Genomic DNA, 24429 nt, shown 5'->3' with positions numbered 1-24429 from the left:
ACTAGAAAAGTAAAGAGGAGATGTTGATAAATGTTGGTTAATATGACCCAAATAAGTGTATATATGTAAGAAAAGAGTACACTTTTTTAGTTCTTTCCAAACACCTACTTAATTATAACAAAAATATATACGTTGGAGCTTCTATTCATTTACATTGTCAGAGCTAAAATATGACTATAAAGTGTCATGTGCCTATCCCACACTAGTTCTAACACGTCACATGAAAGTGGTTAACAATTATAAACACATGGCAAAGTGAGAAATATTACACTGAGAGCATAACAGTATAAAAATCACCACGGCAATTATTTGGGCTAAACAGAGATTAGTTCGATATTAAAATATAGAATATATAATACATAAATTATTTTGAATAACAGACATATAATCCAGAAATCATATAAACAAAATAATTATAATCACGATACAGAACAGAACATATGTATGGACTCAAGAAGTGACTCGTATGAATTCTAGAAGTAGCTCGTAAAATGTATTGTTTAGGGTTGTGGGTGTTGATTTCCAACCACACAACTAAACAGAGGAACTCAGCAAAAGAGCACCGGCAGAATAGATTAAGTCCAAACAACCTGCTACAAAAAGATAAGAATTCGGCAGTGGTTCGTCCACCCAGCAGCACTCCGACGATCAAGTTAGTAATTATCTCTCAAAGATAGCCACTAGTACTTAGCTCACTAGACAGAATACAAAAAGCGTACCTTAGACCCACGAGGGTGCCTTACTTTTATAGCCAGCACTTACCTGATCCCTGTAGAAGCCTAGCTTCAATAGACTTTGGCTTAATGCTCATCTTGGACTTCTAGCTAGATAGCGATAAACTCCCTAAGAGCTTCATCTTTATCCAAACTGAGGTCCTCTCTTATTCTAGGACTCTTGTGCCCTATCTGCTCATCTCAGATTCCGGTATCTCTGCAGATAACCTCGGCTTAACCGAAATCATCTCGGTAACATGACCAAGACACGTGGCACCTCCGCTAACATTCTGGTGCCACCTTAGCCACGTGTTGTCATTCACAAAATATGTCTCTACAACTGCCCCTTAGGTTCTATTACCTCGGCATCCTGAGGTGATGGAATCTATATCATTTGTCCACATAGCACTTCGACTAAGATTTATTTTATTCTCTAGACCGAGATCATCACTCGTCGGCTTCATACAACCAAGACTCTGCAGTCCACTTGATCAATGGTCAAGAACTAAAAACCAAGCTCTTCAAGTTCCTTAACTAGGACCGTTTTTCTAGCCGAGGTTCTTACTTCACTAAATCAAGAACTCCAAGAGTTCTATCTGCACATGAGTTGTCACACACGGTTTTCTCAACCGTTTCGTCCATGCGTCCTTCTCTCATTGATTCGTACCTGATACGCACCATCAGGTCACGTCGTTTCTGCGCACGCCGCCTGACAGACAGTCGTCCAAGGCATACCATTTATGGTTTGCCGCCTTTTCACGTTTTAACAAAACTTCTCCCTCTCTTTCCGTCTCTTCACTTTTGCAAAAACAATTTCTCTCTCTGCACAGAGCCTTTCTCTCTGAAAATTTCTCAAACTGCCATTTTCCTACCTTCGAAGCTCTTCTGCAATCACTCTGTTCGCCTCATCCGACAAAGCATTCACCGTCCTATTTCACCCGTCGTCATCGTCTGATTCCGGCGAAACTCAAACCTTTGTCCTCGATCTCGGCCCCAACCGGTAAGTTCTTTATTTCTTTCAATTTTAGTCTTTAGCCTTTCATTACTCTGTATATATTCCTTGTATGTTTATTCTGTTACTGTTGAATTTGTTTTTATGGTTGTACTCTGTTTCTCCTTTGATCATGAATCAATTCTTGAATCTATTTTCTGTTTTGTAATTCGTCATTATGCTTCTTGAAAGTTAGTCTGTGTTGCCCATTTGTACGAATCTTGTTGTTGTACGCTGTTCAGGATACCCTTTTATTCTTTGTACATTGTATGAGATTCGTAGCATTCATAAATTTGAAACTTTCAACAATTTTGCCACTGTTCTTGGCCTTTACACATCTGCACACACTTACTCAGTGTTCTTGATTTTCTGTTTACTTGAGTCTTGATTGTTGTTTTTGGTCTTTGAATCCTTCTTGATTCTAAATCATTTTGTGTTTCCATATAGATTTAGGCTTAGGTTTTGATAGAGAAATCACATACTTACGAAAATTGAAACAAACTCCCCTAGATCTTGAAAAACCCTTGCCCCAGTTCATGTTTAGGGTTTAGCTGAGGTCCTTCAAACCCACACTAACCACTCTCCTCTAAAATCTTGCTCCTTCTTCCTTTAGCTGACATCATGGGTATGTTTAGATGGAGGGTAGATATCCCAGAAAAACTCAGATATTTCCATCGACAGTTCTCTATCTTAGCCGATATCCACCTCAGGTTGGTTGGGAAGGAGGAGTCCATCATGCCTGATGGGAATTCCATGCATTTCCCAGTAGTAACCTTTATAGAGTGTGGACTTCTGTTTCCCCTAGACATTCTCTTTAGGGAGGTCCTCCACTACTATAAGCTCAATCCTATACAACTAGGCATTAACTCATATAGGGTCATCAATGATATAATTGCTCTAGCTAGCCGAGAAAATGTTAGGATAACACTAGCTGATATCTAATACTGTTATACCATGTGTGGCCTAAAATCTGAAAAATGCTATATCTATTACCTGAAGCCGAGATCCACAACCTACAAACTCATAACCGACCTCCCAAACTCCAACAAAGGTGCTGGAGATGATTATTTCATCGTCTCTGGCAATTGGGAATTTACACCTGACAACGACCATCATCTCTATCCTTTGCGCCGATCGGTGTTTAAAGAGGATGATGGTAAGAACTAAGTGTCAACTTTTCTGCTTAAGACTCATCATTTTATTCCCTTTATTTGTGCTAATGTCTGAATTTTGTACTTGCAGCTCTCCTCCAGCTATCAAAAGATTTTCGCAAAACCTGTTTCCCCAGTAAAGACCTTAAGAGGCTGCTGGGCTTGCCAGTTGACCAGTGCAAAGGCCTCTTGCTGCTCAATTATATTCCGACTTACAAGTCCGCACTGCCCGATGTCCCCAAGAAAAGCAAGACCCCTCCTTCAACCACAACTCCATAAGCTGAATCATCATCAAGGCCAGAACAAGGATCTACCTCTAGTCCTGTGGAGCAACCATCCACCTCTGCTCTCCATTTAATTCATCTACATCAGCGCCAACACGTCGCCGAGTTCCTGCCAATGCTCCAGCTGGGAGGACTCGAAGCCGTAGGCGTCAAGGTTCTAACACACCGGTGTTCGACCCATCCAATCCTCCTACCGTCCTTCCAGCCATACACTTTGGCACTAAAGTTACAGTCGCCTTCACTGCCGACCAGATGGGCCGCAAACTAGCAGTTGTTGAAGACCTTCTCGCGAATATCCCCAGGGTTGTGATGGTGTAATTCTCACCCTCCCTATCCCAACCAATTTCAAAGCCGAAAAGGGTGAAAAAGGCCAAGGCTAAGGCCACAGTGACTCAGATCGATTTTGAGGACATTATGCCAATTTCCAAACTAGCCGAGGCCGAAAAGAGCAGCCCTTCTGTCGAAAAAAGACCAACCGATGCCCCATCATCAAATGCCCCACTAACCAAAAAGTCAAAATCCGACCACCCTGAAGACAGCAGTTACCCCCGCACCATGACCTAGGCGCCCGAGGTTATGGTGGACGACAGACCCTTAACAACTGGTGACAGCGCAGCGAATCTTGAAGTTGGGTCAGCCCTGTTAACGGCTATTCTTTTACCTGAATACATAAACCACGTGGCTGAGTTGCACGAATATGAGAACTTTGCTATTATGATGCAACCCTCAGTCTTGGTAATCCTCTTTTACTTACTCTTTTATAGTTTTTCTATACTTAATAAAATCTCACTAATCTGTTTTACTTCTTACAAGCTATTTAGCATGCTCACTCATATGCTGTGAAGACCAACATGACAAGGAAAGAGTTGGCAAGGAAGACCAAGGAAGCTACCAAACTCCTCTCCTCACTCAATAATGCCAAAGCCAACAATCGTACTCTATTGGACCAGTCTAAGGCTGCCAAAGCTGCTCAGAATTTGGCCGAGGAAAAAACCAAATTGGCCCAAGATAAAGCCAAGGTCGCCAGAGTCAATCTTGCGACTACCAAGGCCAAGACAGCTAACCTAGAGGCTAAGCTTCAGGAGGCGCTTGACTCAAAGGAAGCCAAAGTCAAGGCGGCCGATGAAAAAGCTTTTGAAGAGGGGCAGGCCGCTTTCTGCGACCAATACAAACAGTAAGTCAACTTGGCTTGTAACCAAGGTTATTACCTTGGTTGGACGGCAGCGCTCAACAAGTTATCTGTTCCCATGGACTTCGACCTCCGAGACATCAATCAACTTGAAGTACCTTTCCCTCCAGAGCCTGAAGATGATGCCGAGGATGGTGAAGCCGATGAAGTGAAGGAGGAAGCTACCACTGATGCCATGTCTCCCACCCTCAATGAGCAAATAAACTTGACTCAAGATGAAGAGGATGACTTGGTTTCCAAGGGCGTCTCTTCCAAACCAAACACATCGGAGGCTGAGGTCCAGTGTGCAGAAAGGAGTATGGATCAGACTTTGCTAGAAATTGCCGCCAAGATAGCGGCTAAAAAGAATACAACACCGCCCACCGAGGTTGAAAGATTAGAGGCCAATCCTAGTACTTTGGATACTTCATCTTTACTTTGTACTCTTTCTTCTTTTGGTTGTATTTTGTTTTGAACAATGTTTAGCTTCATATTTGGCCAATGTGCCTTTTTTGTAATTGAATAAGTAATCTTCTTTGAATGCAAGTCTTCTTCTTTCTTCTAAGTGTTGAATGTTTGTAGGTTTTGCTGCTTTCTTTCATGTCTTTCACGCTTCCATACTTAGAATATTATTGTATTCCTTCAAAGTATAACTTAGCTGTTTGATGACTTTGGGACACAATTCCTCAGATACAAATCTTAAATGTTTTCCTCGGCTAACACTTAAAAAATATCAAAATATTTTTATAAGTGTTATTCAATATTGCTCTTACATGCTATCTTCTATCAAGTCTTCTTCCTGCTACCCTTTCCAAGCCTGGCAACCTGGTTGGCCATCTTGGCAATTATGTATCTCGGATACTTTTCCCAATATAACCTCGGCTAATTTCAACTTGTAAATTTTTTTGAAATTTCAACAAGTATTAAGTCCTAGCAAACTGTTGCTGGTATGCCCCCAGTTGAATTGCTGCTCTCTCTCTTCTTTCTTCTAGTAAGTCCAGATCTCGGGCCAGAAATGCCTCGTTAGTCCCATTCTCTACTCCTTGGGTTCTGATCCCTGGGATTCTGACTTCTAGTGGAATAACTGCTTCTGTGCCATAAGTCATGGCAAATGAGGATTTCTCAGTTAATCTTCTTGGCATAGTCCGATATGTCCAAAGTACATTGGGCAATTCTTCCATCTATTTTCCCTTTGCTGCCTCCAGCCTCTTTTTTATTTCATCCAAGATAGCCTTATTGGATGCTTCTTCCTAGCCATTGCTCTAAAGGAAACTCGGAGTAGAGTAGTAGTTCTTGATTTTGTACTTTGCACAGAAGCTCATGATTAGCTTACTGTCGAATTGTGTACCGTTGTCTACTATTATTGCCCTTGGGATCCCAAACCTGGTGAAGATATTCTTCCATATGAAGTTCTTCACATCAACATCCCGAATCTTCGTAAGGGGTTCAGCTTCTACCCACTTTGTGAAATAGTCAGTCGCTAACAGCAGAAACTTCCTTTGTCCAGTTGCTTGGGGTAGTTGTCTAACAAGATCCATGCCCTGCAAGGCAAATGGCCAAGGGCTGGACATTGGATTCAAATCTGCTGCTGGTTGATGTATCAAAGGTGCGAACCTTTGACCCTTCTCACATTTTCTAATATAGGCATCAGCATCCTTCTACATGTAGGGCCACTAGTATCCCTTAGTAATGGCCCTATGGGCAAGCGATCTGCCCCCAACATAGCTTCCACATACTTATTTATGTATTTCATACAAGAAGTCTTCAACTTGAGAGGGGTGCACACATCTCAAAAGGAGACCAGAAAAGACCTTCTATAGAGATGTCCTTCTATTGTCAGGCTAAACCTAGCCAACTTCAATCTGGTCTTGTGTGCTTCTTTGTGATCATTTGGCAGCTTCTCATCTCTAAGGAACATTACTATTGCATCCATCCAACTTGGGCCCATTCCCACACACACTGTTTCGTATTCTGTGATTAGTGGTTCCACACTTAGGCCTAACAAATAGTCAACCATTATTGTCTTTATCTCATTTGATTTCATTGCACTAGCCAAGTTAGCCAAGGCATTGAGATGGTTGTTGTCATCTCAGCTAACCTGCTGTAGTCAGCAGTCCCGAAACAAGGCTAACAGTCTAATAACATTTTTAAAATAGGCTATCATTCTTTTATCTCGGGCTGCATACTCATCTGTTGCCTGGTTCACAATGAGTTGGGAGTCACAGAACACTACTACCTCGTCGGCTTCCATTGCTGTTGCCAACTTCAATCTTGTGATCAGTGCTTCATATTATGCTTTATTGTTTAAGGTTTTGAACCCCAAACGTATAGACTGCTCTAACATTCGCCCATTTGGAGATACTAACACCACTCCTGCCCCCACTTCTTGATGGTTTGAACTCCCATCAACAAACAGGCAGAAGGAATCGCTGATGTAAATGTCGTAAGGCTTGAGTTTTTCTTTTTTCTTTTGATCTGCTATGGGTTTTTTCATTCCCAGCTGGGTCTCTTCTTGCCACAACTCATCGGAGCCCATCATGGGTTGGCTCCAAGTTTGAACTCGGCCACAAAGTCGGCCAAAACCTGGCCCTTAATTGCTACTCTGGGCCTAAATTCCAGGTTGTATTGGCCCAATACTACTATCTATCTGGCTACCCTACCTGTCAGATCTCCTTGTTGTAGTAGGGACTTCAAGGGGTGCTCAGTTAATACCACAATCTTGTGCGCTTGGAAATAATGGTTCAACTTCTTTAAGGTAATCATTAAGGCCAATGTCAAAATCTCCAGGGGTAAATACTTGGTCTCTGCGCCTGCAAGGGTTTTACTCACATAGTATACTGCCCTTTATTCTCCCCTCTTTTCTCTGATTACCACTGCACTCACTGTATGCTCCAAAACCGCCAAGTATAAGAACAGTTCCTCCCTAGGTACTGGGTTTGAGAGAACTGGAGCTGTGGTCAGGTATCTTTTCAAGTTGGCCAAGGTGACTTCACATTCCTCTGTTCACAAGAAATCTGTGGGCTTTTTTAACAGACTGAAAAATGGTTTACACTTATCGGAACTGTTGCTTATAAATCTGTTTAGGGCTGCGGCCTTTTCAGTCAACATCTACACTTATTTTGCCGACGTTGGGCTTTTCAAATCTAGGATGGCCTTAATTTGATCTGGGCTTACCTCAATGCCCCTTCTAGTGACCAAGTATCCTAAGAACTTACCAGATCCCACTCTAAATGCACATTTTGAAGCATTGAGTCGGAGCCGATATGTTCTAAGCATGTCGAAAATTGTCTTCAAGTTGGCCAGATGATCCTCAGGTTCTTTGGTCATTACGACCATGCCATCAATGTATACTTCCACTATTTTGCCAATCAGATGTCTGAACATCTTGGTCACCAACCTCTGGTACGTTGCTCCTGTATTTTTTAACTCGAAAGGCATCACTCTGTAACAGTACAGCCCTTTTAAGGTGATAAATGCAGTCTTCTCTTCATCAGGGGGGTACATTGCTATTTGATGGTACCTCCTGTAAGCGTCCAAAAAGCTCATCCTTCAATGCCCTGTAGTGGCATCCACTAATTGATCGATCTTGGGGAGTGGAAAACTATCTTTGGGACAAGCCTTATTCAGGCTAGTGAAGTCCACACGAACCCTCCACTTCCTATTCTTCTTTTTCACAACAACGGTGTTTAACAACCAAGTGTAGACGTCCCCGAACGCCCCGGGAGGATGAGTCCCATTCTGTTCATATTGGGCTCACTACAATTCGGACTCTCGAATTGTCACGGTTCTTAATCTGAACCAAAGAGTCCAAATCCGGCAAATCGTTTTGAGAAAATAGATTTTTAGAAAAGAAGTACCAAACATAGACTGTTTTGCCAGAACAGAGTCGCCACCTAAATATTTTTTATGGGGGGATTTAGGAAACCTTGACTCGGTGCCAAAGGCCACGTGTCCGTCATCACCAAAGTTGCCTCGGCTCGGGAACTTGTGTATGATTGGGGAAGGTCAGCTATGAGCACCCCCTCTCGCCCGATCCGAAGATCGGCCTCTACTAACCATGATATCTTGTTTTGAAAGCATTATGTGTTCTTGTTCCGGTTATTAGCCTAGAATTACTATGTTATGCGCACAGCAAACAAGTATAGACCAAATCGCCTAAATTGGAATAAAACATTTCATGTTTGTTTTGAAAATGGTACAAAGCATTGCATATCCATTTGTTTGAAAATGGTTAGAGATTTGCTACTCGCAAGTAGGCTAAAATACGGATTTCAATGAATTATTCCAATTCAAACAATCCAACCTTCACCCACAGGCATTCAGGCAATTATATCACATAAGCAATTAGCCTCATGGCAAGCATGCTGTCATGGAAAACACTCACACGCATGCAAGGATGCTAAAGTATAAAAGCTTACCTAGTACTCCGAGCCAAAACAGGAACTAGTTAGTAATCATATGCATGATCCTAGTTCATGTTAAGATGACTAATGCAACACAGGTAAAATGCAGCTAGAATAGGCTCGGCTAATCTAAACATGGCATATAATGATGCTACAACTAACATGTATCCAACTTGGAATTGAAATACAATGTTGTTAGCATGATACGCCGAGCCCGGTGCATGCAAGACAAATGTATGGATGCAAACATGCTATCATACTGTATGCTAATTGAAACATGCTCTTGACTAACCATCGAAAGCTGGTAAATAAAAGGGAAGAAAGACGTGGGGTTGGAAGACATGCACACACACACCCACACTTATTACAAATTCGCCCTCGCTCGGATGGGCCAAAAGAATAATACAATTAACTAACCTATAAGCTAATTAATTATTACAGACAAATTAAACTAGTTCAACTAGTTAAGCAAATTAACTAATCTAAGAAAGTAGTAAACAGCCTCGGAAAGAGGGTCTGATGTATGCGTGCTCGGATTGGCTTTGCCCAAAAATCCATTGCCATGCACAAGTTTGCCTTTGTTTACCCTGCTCTGCTCTTCTGAAAATTGTACAACTCCCAAGGAGCACTCTATGGATATTGGGGAGCATCACCGACCAAGTGGGATCATCACCGGCCATTTTGAAGTGGTCATCGACCATCCATTGAGCTCTCGGCCAAATATATTTGGTCGGTCGGCAGTATATATGGCCGGCCGGCCAAAACTTCCTACAGAAACCTGTTTGACAGCAGCAGAGGGCAGATAAGGCATGGCAATATATTTTCAAAGAAATGTGTGCACCACCACATCCCTTATCATGTTTGTGACTCAAAGGGGTATGGTGCTCGATTCTCGGACCACCAATCGCGCATTTCAATGCGTGATAGCCCAAAAGCCAAGTGTGCAACTTCAATATCAAATGAAATGCACACACAAAACACATCAAAGGCCCCAACCTCTATCATGCTTAATCAAGAGACAAGGGATGCATGCACAATGCAATGCAACCTAAGCATGCAAGCAAGGCTAATGCAACATGATTATGCAATGCATTTAATATGCAATAGGCACACAACCTAAACATGTAAACAAATATGGCATGCAACAACATGCGATGATGGACTTAAACTAACATGGATAGCTCTCAAGCATGCCAAAATCAGTGGCCATAATGATGCAAGTGAGGCAACAAAATACATGGAATGCATGCACAATGCATTAACCAAGCTTAAGGCACAAAAATGTAACTCTACCAAAGCATGGCAAGGAGGGAATATGGCATACAATAGTGCATGTTCCAGATCTGAAATGGCATGCCAAATGACTCCAAAATGACTCAAAAGCATGCAAACACTCATGTAATGCATTGTTAAGGACTCAAGCACTAAAGCTAGTGAAATGCAATACACTATAAACATGCAAAGCGATGCTCGAATGATGAAACCAGCCCCAAACAGTCCCTATGCAGCCCAAAATAATGCTAAAACATGTATGAAATGTAGCCAAAATAAGCTAGCATGCTTGGCCAAAACAACATGCAACATAGGCTAGTAAGCATGGTTTACACTACACCTATATGAAGCATGTGAGAGCTCATCAAACCAGCTAAAAACAATAACATGGTATGTCAAATAAGCCCCAAAAACCCATGGAAACAAGGTTCATGCATGCAAGAAAGATGTGTTCCTTTGAAAGGCCAATAAGAGGGTTACTCTACACATGCAACAAGGACAGTTAGCATGGAAAAACCAGATCTGGAAATGACCTATGGGGGTCCTAAAACCCACTGAAAAATGCTGGAAATAAAGCTTGGAAGCTTGCAAATAGGAGCTCCTTTGTAAGGCCAAAAATGCAAGTAATCAAGACAATAAGGAGAGGGGATGGCCCTCTCCTTCTCAGGACCTCAAACCACCATCCTCACCACTGAAATCCCTCAAGATTTTAGTGGTGAGGAGGCCCAAACAAAGTGGTCCCGAAGCTCACCAAAAATGCACAAAAAAAAGGCCAAACAAGGCCTAAGAGGGGGTAAACGACCCCAAACACAAAAGTGACCTTAATGAAGTATCATAAACACAAAAAAAAAAAAAAATAGAACTTTTTTATGTTATACACAAAGCTCAAAACAGAAAGCAAGATAGGCTAAAAGTGTGTGCAAAAACGGGGAATAAAGAAGGAAAATGAGTTACCTTTGTAGCCAAAAGGGGATAACAGCCTCTTGGTCCAAAAAAACAGTCCCTTAGCCTCTGAAAATGGCCTCCAAGCTCCTTAGGTTGATGATGGAGGTGTTGTGCTAGGAGGTGTAGTTCATATGGCCAAGAACTAGACCCTTTTGCACCCTTTAACCCACACAAATGTAGAGAGAGAGGGAGATATAGAGAGGGAATGATATATATATGATATATATCAGATTTTTCTCACCCTTTAAAGGGGAGGAGAGGCCCTTTTTTTATAGAGAAACCAAGGGGGCAAAGCTTCTCTTAAAAGCTTTGAGCAAAAAGGCCAAGTTTCTCTTAGAAGCTTGGAGCAAAAGGGCCAAGCTTCTTAGAGAAGCTAGGCAAAGGGGTCAAGAGGTTCAAGCTTTTTCAAGAAGCTAAAAAAATGATCAAGCGTCTTGGAGAAGCTAAAAAAGGGTCAAGCTTCTTGGAGAAGCTAAAAAGGGTCAAAGGGTTCAAGCTTCTTGGAGAAGCTAAAACCAAGAGTTCAAAAGGTTCAAGCTTCCTCAAGAAGCTAAAGCCAAGGGTTCAAAAGGTTTAAACCCCCTCAAGAAAAGGTCTCGGCCAGAAAAAGTGGCCGATTGACCAAAATCAGTGGCCAGCCGACCAAACACAATGCCGACCGACCATCAATAGTGCCGACCGGCCATCACCAATGGCCGGTGGCAAGGAAACAAGGCCGGTGGCCTCAAGCCATGGCCGGTGAGGTGTGGGGATGGCCTACAAGCTATTTCCCACCCTCGGAAGCAAAACAACAAGTGTTTGATGCAAAACCAAACACAAAACAAACAAGTCGAGAGGTCTCGAGGTAAGGCGCGTAGCCGAAACCTCCGAGAACTCAAGACGAGCACAAACAAGGGTAATCATTGAGTGTTCAAACGATGACGTCCAAGTCTTAAGGACGGTCAAAAATGGGGTGTCTACGCCAAGTGGAGTAATTTACCTCACAAATGGCTCCGGCCTCCAACAACTTGTCTACTTCTTTTTCGACTACCTCCATATGGACCAATGTCGGCCTCCTTGCTGGCTAAATGACAGGTTTGGCCAACCTGCATATATTTAGTCTGTGACAAGCGACCTCAGGATCAATGTCAGGCATCTCGTATGGCGTCCAAGCAAACACCTTGATGTTTGCTCGCAAGAATGCTTCTAACTCCTTTTCCTCCTTCTCGGCCAAACCTGAGTCGAAGAGGAAGAAGCACTCTTCATCCCTTTACTGGACCAAAATTTTCTTCAAGGCTTCCTCGCTTTTGTTGGCCGACTCTTTGCCGACATCATTTAGGACCTCCATGTCCTTGTCCTCAATCTCTATTGTTTCTGCTTCTTGTGTGTTACAGGTGGATTTCATTGTTGTCATGGAGCAGTTCTTTGCCTACACTTGATCCCCTCTGACCTCTTCAATTTCATGCTCTGTTGGGAACCGTAACAGCTGGTGCAGTGTTGAGGGAACAACCCTTATTGCGTGCAACCATGGCCTCCCCAAGATAACATTGTAAAGGGAGGGGGTGTCAATTACTGTGAACTCTGTACTTACCTTCATGGTGCCTGCCTGCACCTCCAAACTTATTGCTCCCAAGGGCCATGTCGTCGTTCCGTTGAAGCCGACCATTGGACTGTTGGACTGCTCCAGATCATCTCGGTAAAGGCCCAACTCCTTGTAACATCTAACATACATGATGTCATAAGGGCAGCCTTGGTCAATCAGAATGTGCCTTATCTAGCATTCTCCAATCTTAAGGGATATCACTAGAGTATCGTTGTGTAGATGCTGCACTATGTCTAGATCGACTTCAGTAAAGGACACCATTGGTCCTTGGTACTCGTCTGCTCTAGGCCTCTTTTGCTGGACCTGATATACATGCTGTAAGTGTTTCACCCTCTGAGTCTCCCCACGTACCTTGTTCTCATTAACTTTCGAGTGAATCACATTGATCACTCGAGGTTCATCTACTTGTGGTTGTAGTGCTGCTGGTGTTTGGGGTAACCTTGCTTGTTCTTTCCTTGGCCTCATCTACCAGGTCCCTTAAGTGACCTTGTCTTACTAGATCTTCCAGATGAGTCTTTAGGGCTCTGTACCCCTAAGTCAGATGCCCATCCTCATTATGGTAGGCACAGTGCTTTTCAAGGCTTCTTCCCATAAATTCGCTAGGGATATTCTCTGGTACTCTATAGTAAGGCTGATTCCTGATCCTTTCCAAGACTTTGTAAATCGTGATCCGGAACACTGTGGTGACTGCCTATGTAGCCCTCAATCCTGTTTCTTGTCTATTATATCCAGTATTACCTCGGCCTTGCTTCGGCGAGCCGTTTCTCTTCTCCTGTTTCAACGCCTTTGTCTTTGGTGTGTCTTCTTCGGCTCTAGCATATTTCTTGATCCTCGCCATGAGTTCCTCAATACTTTTTGGCAGCATCTTTGTCAGTGACTTTCGAAGTAGACAGTCATCGTTCAGGCCATTCTTAAAAGATACGACCACTAACTCTTGGTTGCACCCTAGTATTCGATTAAAAACCTCATAATACCTTTTGGCATAAGCCCTAAGGCTTTCATCCTCGCCAATTCTCAAAGCCATCGAGGAGTCTACCCTCAATGGTTATAGTTTGTTTGTAACAAACCTGGCCACAAACATCTCGGCCAGGCCTTCCCAACTTTTCACAATTCCTTTCAACAACTTGTGAAACTAATCTGATGCGATTTCTCCAAAGGATGAGGGGAACACCTTACAGAGCAACGGTTCATTCCTGATATATAATGCCATTGAGTTCAAATATAAAGCGACGTGAAAGTTAGGATCGGACTTACCGTCGTATATCTGGAATCTCAGTATATGGAACCTTTTCGGGGCCTCAAACTTATCCAGCTTTACTGAGAACAACATTCTTGGTTGGACCGGAGATGTAACCTCAGCATCTTGTCGTTTCCTCTGGAGGTAGTCCCTCAAATCCTCCTTAGTTCGTCCAGGAGCTCGGCTGTCAACGAATTTCAGCCTTTTTGGTGCGTTACTCCCGGTGTCATTATGAGTCCTCTTGGATCTCCCTCCATTCGTCGTGTCAAAACAAAGCTCCTTCCCTTGAACATACCGATGTTCCTTAGCATAAGTTTCCTTGGCACGAGGTATCTTCTGAGACTCTCCTCTCATCGATTCTCCTCGCCCGACGTCCCGTGAAGGCCGATGAGAATGCTCCTTTGTCCTGTCATGCTGAGGGGCTGCAGGGATTGCTTTCTGCCTCCTTTTTTGGGCATCGTTCTTGGCCGCTGGAATCGACGTGTCCTCTAATGGAAACGGTGGCTGCATGACGTTGTTCTGCATCATGAAATTGACAACCGATTGCAGGTCTACCAATTTGTTTGCCATCCCCTTCATCTCGTCGTCCCTCCTCAAGCATCTATCTTTCTATACCTAGAGGTCGCTTTCGTTGTAATAGTCGCCTTGGCCTGCCTTCTTTGGAACGTCTCCCTCTTGGCCTGTAAAAGCCTAGCTTCAATGAACTTTGATTCAATGCTCATCTTGGACTCCCAGCTAGATAGAGATAAACTCTCTAAGAGCTTCATTTTTATCCAAACTGAGGTCCTCCCTTATTCTATGATTCTTGTCCCCTATCCTCTCATATCCGATTCTGGTATCTCTGTAGATAACCTCGGCTTAACCAAAATCATCTCGGCAACATGACCAAGACATGTGGCACCTCAGCTGACATTCTGGTGCCACCTTGGCCACTTGTTGTCATTTACAAAATATGTCCCCACAAGGGTGTTATACCTTTTCTATCAATAATAATACCTCATCTTCTTCACCAATCATAATACCAAAAAAAAAGCCTCATTGACATCCCAATTTTCATTGCAATCCGCCTCATTGACTGTACTAATCACTTCTTTTCATACATCACATTGGCCTTGTTTGGGAAGTTGAATTTAGGGGTTGTTTGTGATGACTTAAATAAGTGCACTTTTTGTCTTTTTACGAAAAGATGTGTAGAAAAGTAGAGAGGTGATGTGATGGAAAAAAGATAAAAAGATAAAAAAAAAAAGGATTATTTTGGTATTGCCAAACTTGGCCTTAGATTAAAATAGTCAATAAAGATAAAATAGATTAAAATAGTTAATAAGATAAAATATCATATATAAATCATAATCATTACATTTTTTTCTTTCAAAATCATCAAATCAACTATTAAAAAAAAAAAATCAACTATCATTTCGAACACAATTTTTTTAATAAAGCTAAAATATTTTAAAAAATTAAAATAAATGTATTGAATTCATTTAAAATAAAATGAATTCATTAAGCATACATATATATATAAATCGAACGAATTAACATACTAAAAGTGTATTTCTACATATAAATTAGAGTAATAACACATTTTAAAACATTTAACAATCCCCAGTGGCGTATCGAGTGGGATCCAACTAGTATCTATAGAAAATGATGCTGTTATTTATATAATCCAAGGCTATGTTTTTTTTTTATCATGAACGATGACACATTCATTGCATTTAACATTTACAAACAAGGTAGGTGGTTTGGTATGCGTGTTGGGTCCAACTAGTATCTATATAAAATGATGTTACCATTCATATAATTCTAGACAATGTTTTTTTTATGAACTGTGACACATTCATTGCATATAACATTTACATACATGGTACGTGGTTTGATATTCATCCATTGTATATACTCCCTCCGTCTCAAAATATTGGTCCCTTTTAGGGAATTTAACTTTTTTTGGTAGTACACTTATTGCATTTGAAAAAAGTTGATTTTCCAAAATTATCCTTTTGATAGTACATTTTTTGGGAATATCAATGTCATAATTGTACTTTTTAAATTGTTTATTAATTTAAAAGAAGGGCAAAATAGGAAATTTACATTATTTTTGTACTTGATTTATAAAGAGGGACTAATATTTTGGGACAATGAAAAATGGAATAAGGGACTAATATTTTGGGACGGAGGGAGTAACATTTATTAGGGTAAATTATAGTGGCACTATCTGAGATTTCTATTTAATATAAAAATTTTTTTATGTTTAAAAAATTATATTTTCTCCTTAAGATTTGTAATCTCATTACAAATTATTCCTTGAATTGTTGATGTCATATCTAAAATTTTTCTAAATAACCATTTTGTTTTTTTTTTTTTGTTGTCTTTTTTCTATTATTTCTTATTCCTATCATCATAATTACAATCTATAACTTTTCATCATTAAATTCTACCCGAACGTATTCTTATTGAATGATGATATACAAATATAAATTTTATATAAAATTTTCAAACAATAATATAGTTTAATGGCGACCTTTCACTTTAAAACAAAACATCCATAAACATGATTTATATTTACAACAATATCACTATCACAATATTTTTATAACATTTTTTTGTATAAATTTTTATATATGAATATAATTTTTCATATTTATTTCCACCATCATTTTTCTTTCTTGTCTATTCACTAACATTTATTACAGTATTACCAAATATCGTCATTAAAATTTATTATAGTATTACTATGTTTTGTATTTTTTTTTGTATTTGGTGAATTTTAAAAAAAAAATCACAAAATAGTATACTTCTTAAGTATATCTAGATTAAGTGTATCTAAAAAATAAAGAATTACATAAAATATTTTTTAAAATTCAGTAAAAATAAAAAACACACGTAAATCAATTTTTTTTTAATTTTTGTGTAAGTCAAACCAAAGAAAATTATTGTTATTTCTCTTGAAATGACATAAATAAAATATCAATATTATTTTATTATTTTATATGTATAAAAACTAAAAAGTAAATATATTATTTTAATCTCACAGGAAAATAAATATAATTTTTTAAACATAAAAAAAAATTATATTAAACAAAATTTCCATGGTGTCAGTGTAATTTACTCTAACATTTACTAATAGTTAACCTGTCATTAAATTTTTTGAAATTTTTTTTAGTGCTTGCCCATGAGTACGAGTTTGCTTGGTGATGGTGATGTTTATGCCGAAGGACAACACTTTTGGTTATCGGAGTTATTTTTTTCGGTGATACTTCTGACTCCCAGTGGGGGTGATCTCCAGTGGCACCCCCCGTGACATGGCACGCTGCTATTGGCTGAAAATAAAAAATAAAAAAAAAAAATTTGGCCAATAGGAAGAGATCCCAGCACCCTCACTGGGGGTCTCATGTATTTTCCTTTTTTTTTTTGGTTATTTGGAATTATGGGAGAAGATTGTATGTAATGTACATATAAATATTATAATTATATTGTGTTTGTAGATAATATTAATTTATTTTGTTTGTTTTAAAATTGTCTTATATTTGGTTCTAAATGTGTGACTGGTATTATGGAGAGAAAAATGTCATTTATATAGGATTTTTTTATTTTTGCAATTTTTTTTATTAAAAAAATGGGAATATTTGAGTTTGTCATTGTAAAATGTTATATTATTTGTGAATAAGGGATTAGCAAAGCTTTTTTTTTGCTTAAGACGTTAAAAATCTATTTACTATTTGCAACAACAAGTGTTATTATCTCTAAAAAGTGAGGTTTTTCTTTTTTTACGGTGGCGAGTAGCAGTTGCAAATAAATGAAAATTTTTGACGAGTAAGATTTTGTTTGTCATAATTTAAAAAAGTCAAAAAGTTATTATTCTATTTAAGTCATATTATCTTATTTAAGTCACATCACTTCTCTATCACATTACTTCAAACCCAACTCATATTTCATAAAAAGTTAAAAAGCACACTCATTTAGATCATCCCAAACAACTCCTAAATGTGCATTTGCAATAATAAGTCACCTTTTGTCATGCTTTTCTTTCTTTTCTTTTCTTTTTGGTGGGGGTAATTACAAAATAAATCTTAGAATTTTAACCTTCTAACAAAATAAATCTCGAGTTTTTAATTGTGTCAATTTAAATCCTAATATTTTGATTTGTTTTCAATTTAAATCATTAGTCTATTTTTGTCAAGTAAAACCGATAGAAAAAGAATATTTCAATTATTAAACTCAATATAGATGTACATAAAATGTCTAAAATATTATTTTTATTGAGTTTAATGATTAAAATACTTTCTGCAACAGCTATACTACCTTTTGCCAAAAAAAAAATTGTTTAGTGACCCGAATTTATATAGCTCGAATGACTCAAATGTGTCAAAATGACGTCGTTTTATCTCTCAAAATGACATCATTTTAACACGTTCGAATAATAAATTTTCGATCCAGCAAGCATTATTATTTGCCAAAAGCTCAATTTCTTGAATTGACCTCACCAACCACTGTTATCACTGCACCATCACAACTAATATTACGATCTATGTCTCCGTTACACCAAATATCCAGAGTCACCGCAACCACTTTCCCTCTAATCTATTACCACAATAATATAAAAATTAAAATAGAAAAATTGACAATTTTATCATGAAAATATCAAAAAATTTATTTTAATTCAACACTTCATTTTTTATCAAACAATTTTTTTAATTTAAAATTTTAAATATTCATTTTTAATACTTGATTTTAATTTTATTAATTTAAAATCAATAACTGCCCACCAATCCTTAACATGATTGATAGCATTAAAAATTGCCGACTAGCTGGTCCTGTCTCAAATGAATAACTATGAAAGCCTCCATTATTTTGATCAAAAGTTGAAGTAATTAGTAGCATGATGATGTCAGTAATGACTATAACACGAAAGTAGCTCGCCGCCTGTAATTTCAAAAACATATTCATATGTAATGTGACGACAACACTTCCGAATTCTACTAAAAAAATCTATTCATGTATGTAGTGGGAGAATCAGAAGATTAAGAGGGAGGCTTACTTATTAATTATAATTTTTTATTAAAAAAATATGAGTAATATTAAAATAATAATTGTGTTTGGTTTTAGTTTTTTTAATTTAATTTTTTAAAAATTGAGTTTTTTGTTTTTATGTGTTTTTTTAGTGAATATTTTTAAAATTGTAAGAATTTTTTAATTTTGTTTAAATGGACTTTACTTAGATGTATCTAAAAATTAAAATATTTACGAAGAAATATTTTAAAAAATTAATAAATATACAAAAATATGAAAAATGTATTGAATTTTAGTAATTTTTTATTTTTAGTATTTATTGTATTTTTTAAATATTTTTTTTTACAAATATTATACTTTTTAAATGTATTTATGTTAGGTGCATCGAAAAATTTAAAAAAATTACTTAAAATATTAAAAAATTTATTGAAAATATTAAAATACGAAAAATAAAAAGTATAATTTTTTGAAAACTGTTTTCTGAAAAACATAACCAAACAAGCTAAATTCTATGAGATAAATTTAAACATAAAAAATTACATATTCATTATTAATATGAACAAATCAAAATTCTATATGATAGTGTGGAATAGCTTAGTGTGAGATGATAATGTAAGTTTGCAATTTTAGTACAAAAAATTATGGATCAAAATTCTTAATTTTAAAAAATAAAAACGCATCATTTATAGTACAAATTGTTATAAAATCTATTTAATTTTTGTTTGACAGAAAAATATTAAAGAGATGATATTGCATATAAATGATGTGTTTTGAATAAAAATTATTAAACAGTCTTAGAGTATTATATCACGTTCCCTACGTGATGCTTAAAACATAGAAAATCACGAATCACATTAAGTGATATGTCAACTACTTGAAAATAATAAGTTCATTATATCCAATCTGTAATATTTTTCACTACATTATTGATTTAAATTACTACATAAACAATATCATGGGTTGGTTTGGGAAGTGGGCTAGCTTTTTGGCTTTTTGACTTTTTTGGCTATTTTAGCCTGGGCTAAAAAGCTTGGTTTGGGAAGGGTTTTTTGACTTTTTGACTTTTTTGTAAGAAAAGAGTGTAATGATTATGGGTTGGATGTGATATTTTGTTTGTTGTGGCTAAAATAGTCTATTTTGTCTTTTATGACTAAAATAGCCAAAAAAGTCCACAACCTATCTTCCCAAACGGACCCCGCTCAACCTACTGTCTTTTATGGCTAAAGTATCAATTAACTATTTGTTATAAACAATACAATAAACTCTTAGCCAAACAACATATTAACAAAAAGAGAGAATATATTTTATAACCAAAAAAAAAAGAAAATTCAAAACTGAGGGGAGACGTGACCCTCCTCAACCCGCTGTGCCCCCGCTGTGCCTCCGCTCCTGCATATATGAGTACATGCACTTTCCTTAACTCCGGGCCTGTTGAGAAGAGCTAAAAAAAGGTCAAAGTCGATTTTTTATACGTTTTCAATTTTCTATTTATATTTATAAAAATTTAAAAAATTTAAATAAAAATTTATTTAGTAAAATTTTAATTTATAAATCAATGGCCTCAGTTTATAAATTTGGTCAAAAAATGTAAACTAAAAAAATGTGTTTCCGTTTTGAGTTTTGAGTTTTTTTTTTTTTTACCACCCAACACTAGCCACCACCCGTCACCATTTTCCACCACTGTCTTCTGCCACCACCACCCACAACCCATCCCCCACCACCCACCTGCCACTACCACTCACCACCCAGCTGCCACCACCACCCACTACCCGCCACCAACACCCACTTGCCAGCCACCATCACCCACCACCCACTCGCAACCACCACTCACCTGCCATCTACCCGCCACCCGCCACTACCATCCACTGCCCGCCACCTACCCACTAACACCACTCAGCACCCATCTACTACCACCATCCACCACCCGCCACTACCACCAGCTACCCACCACCACCACTACTCACCCGCCACCACCACCCACCACCCACCCCCGCCACCACCACCCACTCGCTACCACCTGCCACCTTCACCCACCTACAACCACCACCACCCGCTACCACCCATCACCACCCGCCATCCGCCACCCATCTGCCACAACCACCCACCACCATCCACCACCTGTTACCACCATCACCACCACACACTCGCTACCACCCACCACCCGCCACCATCACCCACCCACCTATCATCACCACCCGTCACCTACCTGCCACCATGACCCACCCCGCCACACACCTGTCACCACCACCCACCACCTGCCACCACCACCCACTCGCTACCCCCCGCCACCGTCATCCACCCACCCACCCACCACCACCACCGTCACCCACCATCACCACCCACCGCCACCGCCCACTACCACCCGCCATCCGCCACCCGCCTGCCACCATCGCCCACCACCTACCACCGCCACCGCCACCGCCACCACCCACTCGCTACCACCCACCATTCGTCACCGTCACCATCACCCACCCACCCACCACCACCACCCACCACCACTCGCCATCCGCCATCCGCCATCCACCTGCCACCATCGCCCACCACCCGCCACCACCACCACCCACTCGTTACCACCCACCACTCGTTACCATCACCCACCCACCCACCCACCCACCAACCACCCACTCGCCACCATCCACTACCACCCGCTGCCCACCACTCACCGTCACCACTTTCCACCACCATCTTCCGTCGCCACTTGCCATCACTTATCATTTCTCACTCCTTTTTATATTTTTAAATTTTTTTAAACATTTTGTCAATTACCAAACGCGTTTATAGTTTATGTTTTTCTAAAAATAAACAAAAACCAAATTATAAAATTTTTGTAAATATAAACTGAAAACGTAAACGTTACCAAATAGACCCTTATCAATTGTGATAGAGATCTTACACATACATGACTCTTACAATCTTCACTCTCATTCCAATCATTCATAATGTGGGGCTCACATATATATGAGTGAACTCTACACACACATCAAGGGTCAAGATTAAATTAAAGGTCATAAAACACCAAAAAAATGGTCCCAAACATTTCTCTTAATTTATTTTGAATTATATTATTTTATATTATATATATATATATATATTTAAAAAAGTTTTAAAAAATTAACATTTAACCATTTTTCAAACAACAATGCTAGAGGGTCACAATTTTTGTAGCTACAATGGCTCAAAACTGTCAAAACGACGTCGACGTCGTTTTGACAGTTTTGAGCCATTGTAGCTACAAAAATTGTGTCCCTCAAACATTTTTCTTTTTCAAAATAGGTTTCTGCATGGTTTTGACCAGTGGTCCTTCCTACATTAATAGAATCTTGTGATTATTTGATGATTTTCGAGTATTCTTCTGCATTATTTATTACTTGACAAGTTAATAAAAAATGGAGTAATATTATGGGCATAAGACATTTGATAGAATATTTAATAAAATATTTGGGGTTTTTAACACTTTTCTAGTAAATATTCAGTGTGTTTGGTTTTAATTTTCTAAATTCAGTTTTCTAGACATTAAGTTTTTTATTTTATTTTAGTGAATATTTTAAAAATTTTAAGTAATTTTTTTACTTTTTTAGCGGCATCTTATTTAAATGTATCTAAATAGTAAAATATTTGTGAAAAAATATTTTAAAAAATTAATAAATACACAAAAATATAAAAAAAAATACTGAATTTTCGTATTTTTTTACATTTTTGGTATTTAGTAAATTTTTTAAAGATTTTTTTTACAAATATTATATTTTTTAAATGTATTTATGCTAGGTCCGTCAAAAAATTAAAAAAATTGTTTAAAATATTAAAAAAATTCAGTAAAAATAAAAAAAATTAAAAAAAATTAAAAAATAAAATTTTCTTAAAAATAAATTCAAAAAATTAAAACCAAACAAAGTGATTATATGTTTAAATCAATAAATATTTTAGGACATCATATAAATTTATTTCAGAACCACCGTATATATATATATATATATATTTTTTTTAAGATGCAAATAATGTGATATCATCTAGAAGCGGCCGCCGCCATGGCTCGATCTAAAACATCAGTGCAATAATCAAAGTGGATATATATATATATATATGGATATATATATATATATATAGTTTAAACTATATAAATATTTATAATATAAAGAGTATAATCGTACAACAATAGTTGAATATATATATATATATATATAAGCATTTATCATTATGTGATAGGTATTCATCATTATTATTATTATTATTTGAAAAAAGCTTCGTACCCCCACTGGGGTCGACCCCCAGTGAGGTGTCGGCCCCGGATTGATCCAAAAAAAAATATTTTTTTTTTTTTTTTTTTTTTTTTTTTTAAGTTTTCAGCCAGTGGAGGCGCGCCACGTCACTAGGGGCGCGACCCCACTGGGTGTATGGATCACGGCTGTTATTATTTTTACCCATTCAATAATATAATGCCTAATTCTATTGTTATATTATTATAGATAAATTTGTGAATCTATAATTGTGGATCTATAATTATGAATCTCTAATACTTTTCAATCTCAAAACACAATCCAACAATTTAGGAATATTTTAAAATCAAATCATAAAATTTTTAAAATCACGAGATCAGTCCATAACATTTGAGAAAAAAATTTATAAACAAGAAAAAATTTCATATCAAAGTATAATTTTTAAATTAATTACAAATAAATAGTTAAATTTATAAATATTAATAATTAAAATTATTAAGTACTTTTAAAAATATCATGTGTTCATACTCCTTTTGTCACGATCCAAACCTGGTACCTGAAGGTTCGGCGTCGCAACAAGACAATAAAAGAAGTCATAACAAAGTAATGGTGCAGTGGAATAAAATAAAAAGGTACCAAAATTTTAATTTAATTATAACAAAAACATATATATTGGAGGTTTTATTCATTGACATTGCCAAAACTGACCTATGACTACAAAGTGCCTTGTGCTTACTCCACGCAATGGTCCTGACACATCACCTGAAAGTGGTTAACAACTTTAAGTAAATGACAGAGTAAAAAATATTGCACTGAGAGCATAAAAATATAAAAATCACCATATATAACTATTTGGGTTAAACAGATATTAGTTCAATATTAAAATACAAAGTATATAATACGAAAATCGTTTTGAATAACATACATATAATACAGAAATTATATAAACAAAATAATCATAATCACCGTTCATAACAAAATAGAACAGATATATGTACTCAAGAGATGACTTGTACGAATTTAGAGATGACTCATAAAAGGTATTATTCGAGATGTTAAATTTTCGGGCAAATTACATATACCCCTTGAGGTTTGCCTAAATTACAGATACCCCTGAGGTTTCGGAAATTACATCCCGCCCCTGAGGTTTGTATTTTCATAACAATTTACCCCCTGAGGTTTATATTTCATAACAAATTACCCCATAATTTCTTATGCAAATATAGCATTCAGGGGAGAATTCGTAATTTCTCAAACCTCAGGGAGTATATATAATTTAGCCAAACCTCAAGGGGTATATGTAATTTGCCCTAAATTTTCTCAATCAATCATAATACTTCACATTCTCCACCAGTTATAATATCAAAAAAAAACCTCTGTGACGTTCCAATTTTCATTGCAATCCACCTCATTGACTGTACTAACGGCATCTTTTCATACATCATATTGGCCCGTTAAATTT

Source organism: Camellia sinensis, chromosome 12 (assembly GCF_055761805.1).
Source record: "Camellia sinensis isolate YWXY chromosome 12, ASM5576180v1, whole genome shotgun sequence".
Lineage (NCBI taxonomy): Eukaryota > Viridiplantae > Streptophyta > Magnoliopsida > Ericales > Theaceae > Camellia > Camellia sinensis.
Note: the sequence above shows the minus strand (reverse complement) of the source record.